Below are 5,095 nucleotides of genomic sequence, written 5' to 3'. Positions count from 1 at the left end.
ATTATATTATATTATATTATATTATATTATATTATATTATATTATATATTAATTATTGGATGAGACTCTACAGAAAACAGTTAAACTACAGGTATCATATGTTGACATGGCTTTCATTTTCTTTAGAGATGAGGTCTCACATGTTGCCCAGGCTGGTCTCCAACTCCTGGGCTTAAGCCATTCTCCCACTTTGACCTCCCAAATTGCTGGGATTACAGGTATGAGCCACCATGCTTAGCCTCTGACATGGATTTCTGAAAGTCCTAAAATGTGTTTTTTTTTTTTTTTTTAAACGAAGTCTTGCTCTGTCGCCCAGGCTGGAGTGCAGTGGCCGGATCTCAGCTCACTGCAAGCTCCGCCTCCCGGGTTTGCCATTCTCCTGCCTCAGCCTCCCGAGTAGCTGGGACTACAGGTGCCCGCCACCTCACCCGGCTAGTTTTTTGTATTTTCAGTAGAGACGGGGTTTCACTGTGTTAGCCAGGATGGTCTCGATCTCCTGACCTCGTGATCCGTCCGTCTCGGCCTCCCAAAGTGCCGGGATTACAGGCTTGAGCCACCGCGCCCGGCCTAAAATGTGTTTTTAAAATGTATACTGCGGCCGGGCACCATGGCTCATGCCTATAATCCTAGCAGTTTGGGAGGCCGAGGTGGGCAGATTGCTTGAGCTCAGGAGTTTGAGACCAGCCTGGCCAGCATGGTGAAACCTCATCTCTACAAAAAATACCAAAAATTAGCCAGGCATGGTGGCACATGCCCGTAGTCCCAGCTACTTGTGGGACTATGGTGGAAGGATCACTTGAGCCCAGGAGGTTGAGGCTGCAGTGAACTGAGATTGCACCATTGCACTCCAGCCTAGGTGACAGCGTGAGACCCTGTCTCCGAAACAAACAAACAAAACAAAACAAAACACCCCCCCACACACACACACACAAATAAAATGTGTATGGCAAGTATCATTAAATATGTAGATACAGATCAATAATTTGGTTTATCTAATTCATAAAGAAACATTTCATTCTAGAGAGAAATATGACTTATTAAATAATATGTTCAAGTTGATTAAAACTCACACATAAAGTAATTTAACAATTCAACGTATGTCCCCAACACATACCAAATCAAAACAGTCTGTCTTTGTTTGTAGGATATGATTGAATTTCCGGCAGCAAATAGAATTCGCTGGCCCATTATACTAACACAAAGGCTGTTAGAATGTGAATGCCTGATGCATATTAAGCACTGACATTCAGGGGTCAGGTGGAATAGTGTTTTATAAACTCAATCAGTCTTTATTACAGCAATAACAAGTAATTTCACAGAAACAATCTCCTGGCGCATGATATCACAGAAGGTGCGTATAATTCAAATCTGAGTAGCCATATTTGAATGATCAAGTGTGTTTTCTATATAAGATATAATAAAATGTTAGCTTTTGACTGGGTGCAGTGGCTCATGCCTGTAATATCAGCACTCTGGGAGGCCGAGGCTGGCGGATCACGAGGTCAAGAGATCAAGACCATCCTGGCTAACACAGTGAAACCCCGTCTCTACTAAAAATGCAAAAAATTAACCAAGTGTGGTGCCACGTGCCTGTAGTCCCAGCTACTCGGGAGGCTGAGGCAGGAGAATCACTTGAACCCGGGAGGTGGAGGTTTCAGTGAGCCAAGGTTGCACCACTGCACTCCAGCCTGGGCAACAGAGTGAGACTCCATCTCAAAATAAATAAATAAATAAATAATTGAATAAATAAATAAAACTGTAAACTTTTTTTTTTTTTTTTGAGACGGAGTCTCACTCTGTCACCCCAGTCTGGAGTGCAATGGTATGATCTCGGCCCACTACAGCCTCTGCCTCCCGGGTTCAAGCCATTCTCCTGCCTCAGTTTCCCAAGTAACTGGAATTACAGGTGCCCACCACCACACTCGGCTAATTTTTGTATTGTTTTAATAGAGGCGGGTTTTTACCATGTTAGTCAGGCTGATCTCAAGCTCCTGACCTCAAATGATCCACCCAGCCTCCTGAAGTACTGGGATTACAGGCATAAGCCACCATGCCCCGCCATAAAATGTTAATTTTGAAAACATTGTAAGACAGTGGATTCAGGAAGCCTTATTGGAAATAATCATGTTATATGCCCATTTATAGATGAGGAAATGAGGGCACAGCAACACTAGGTTACTCGCTCAAGGTCAGATCAGTAAAAAGTGTCAAATCCAAGCCGTTACCAATGTGTTCTGAACTTTAAACTTGAGTTATTCCCAGTGGTACCATGCTGCCTGCATCTTTTCAAAACATGAATTGTACTGGGGAGATTATAAAGCAGTTAGCTGGGTGTGGTGGGGAGTGCTTGTAGTCTCAGTTACTCCAGAGGCTGAGGTGGGAGGATCACTTGAGCCCAGGAGTTAAAAGCTGCAGTGAGCTATAACAGTGTCACTGGGAGACAGAACGAGACCCTGTCTCAAAAAATAAAACTAAACAAAGACGGAGATGCGAACTCCATCCCACTCCTCAATCCATGTCTGTTGATCTAGAGTCTAATGACCACCTAACTTAATAAAGTCAGGTGCCAGAGTAAACGAGCAGTGCACACATGTGGGTTTCACAGACATTTCTTCCTGATCCTGTGGACTGAACCAGGCCTCTTTTCCTCCTTGATTGGCAATGGCACTCCTCCCAGGCATTTAGAAGTGAGCACTTGGGCCTTAAAGGAGCGAGTTGGTCTTGGAAAAAGCTGTTCTTCCTGACCTTTCAACTGGCAAAATTCATACTAGCTTTCATAGACCATATGCTGATTTAGTGAGTACTGACTGTGACAAGTCATTGCACTCTTTTACACATTTTATCTTGTTTTGTTTTATCCCTACAGAAACTCACTGAAACATATAGCATTCTTATCATATCATTTTACAGATGAAGAAACACCTCAAGGGAGGTTAAGTAATTTGCTCAAGATAATAAGGTAGCAAGCATTGAATGCAGAATTTGATCCAGAGAGGAAGACTCCAGAGCCCAGGCTATTATTCTCTTGCCTTTGAACATAAAAATAGTTGAGTCCGTTCTGTGCTGAACTCCCACCTCTGCACCTTTAATCATCAGGCCCCAGCAGTTAAGATCTCTTCAAAGCTTCTGCATGGCTTCAGACTAACTGGGTAATAAAACAAATATCAGAAGTAAAACATCCATTTTGAATCTAAAAAACAGTCTCTAAGATTCAAAGTGTTCACGGATTAGAAGACTGAATATTTTTGCCAATTCTCCCCAAATTGGTCTACGGATTCAGTGTGATCCCAGTCAAAATTCTGGCAGACTTCTTTGTATATATGAAAAGCTGATTCTGAAATTGACTATGATTTATAATCATCAAAACAATGTTTTAAAAATTGGAGGATTCACACAACCTGATTTCAACACTTAATCTAAAGCTACAGTAACCAAGAGGATGTTGAACTGGTGAAAAAATAGGGATGTAGATAAATGAAATAAAATGGAGAATCCAGAAATAGACTCACAAATAGATGGTCAACTGACTTTTAACAAAGGAGCAAAAGCATTCGTAGACAAAGAATACTCTTTTTAACAAATGCAGCCAAAACAATTGGACAGTCAAAAGCATAAAAAATAAACCTTAATCCACATCGTGCAAGATATACAAATATCAAATTAAAATCGATCATGGGGCTGGACTCAGTGGCTCACGCCTATAACCCCAGCACTTTGGGAGGCCAAAGCGAGTGGATCACTTGAGATCAGGAGTTCAAGAGCAGCCTGGTTAACATGGTGAAAACCCATCTCAAAATACAGAAATTAGCCAGCTGTGGGGGCACACACTTGTAATCCCAGCTACCCAGGAGGCTGAGGCAGGAGAGTAGCTCGAATCCGGGAAGCAGAGGTTACGGTGAGCTGAGATTGCGCTGCTGCAGTCCAGCCTGGTTGACAGAGTGAGACTTCATTTCAAAAAAACAAAAAAATAAAAGTAAAATAAAATAGATCATAGACCATATAAATAAAACCATAGACCATATAGTAAAATCTAAAACTATAAAGTTTCTGGAAGAAGAAAACATAGAAGAACATTATTATGACCTTGGGTTACACAAAGATTTTTTAGATAGGACACACAAAAAAATATGAGCCACAACAGAAAAAAAAAAATCAATAAATTGGATTTAATAAAAATTTGTTTAAACTTTTACTCTTTGACAAACACTCTTAGGAAATTAAAAGACAATTATGTACTGGGTACAATATCTATAAATCACATATATCTAGAATATATAAAGAATTCTCTTATATCAATAATAAGAAAACAAGCAATCTGGACAGGCACAGTGGTTTATACCTATAATCCCAGCACTCTAGGAGGCCAAGACAGTTGGATTGCTTGAGCCCAGAAGTTCGAGAAAAGCTTGGGCAACATGGTGAAACCCTATCCCTACAAAAAAATACAAAAATTAGCCAGGCATGGTGGTATGGACCTGTAGTTCCAGCTATTCAGGAGGCTGAGGTGGGAGGATTGATTGAGCCCAGGAGTTGGAGGCTGCAGTGAGCCATGATCATGCCACTGCACTCTAGCGCCTGGGCAACAGCACAAGACTCTGTCTCCAAAAAAAAAAAGAAGAAGAAAAGAAAAGAAAGGAAATAAAACAAGCAATCCAATTAAAATGGGAAAAATAATTGAATAGACCCTTCACCAAAAAAGATATATGAATAAGATACAAGCACATAAAAAGTTGTACAACATCATTAGGTATTAAAGAAAATCAAATTAAAGCCATAATGAGACAGCATTCCATACCTATTATGTTGGCAAAAAAAAAAAAAAAAAAAATGACAATACTAAATGCTGGCCAGGATGCAGAGCACCTGGAACTCTCATACATTGCTGGTGGGGATAAAAAATGTACAGCGATTTCAGAAAATAATTTGATGCTTTCTTATAAAGTTAAACATATATTTACCCTATGAACCACCAATCTCAATTCTTAGGTATGTACCCAAGGGAAATCAAAATATGTGTTCATACAAATATCTGAATATAAATTTTTATATAACAGTATGGCTGGGTGCAGTGGCTCACACCTGTAATCCCAGAACT

Source organism: Piliocolobus tephrosceles, chromosome 18 (assembly GCF_002776525.5).
Source record: "Piliocolobus tephrosceles isolate RC106 chromosome 18, ASM277652v3, whole genome shotgun sequence".
Classification (NCBI taxonomy): Eukaryota; Metazoa; Chordata; class Mammalia; order Primates; family Cercopithecidae; genus Piliocolobus; species Piliocolobus tephrosceles.
The sequence above is the reverse complement of the archived record's forward strand: the minus strand, read 5'-3'. Positions refer to the sequence as shown.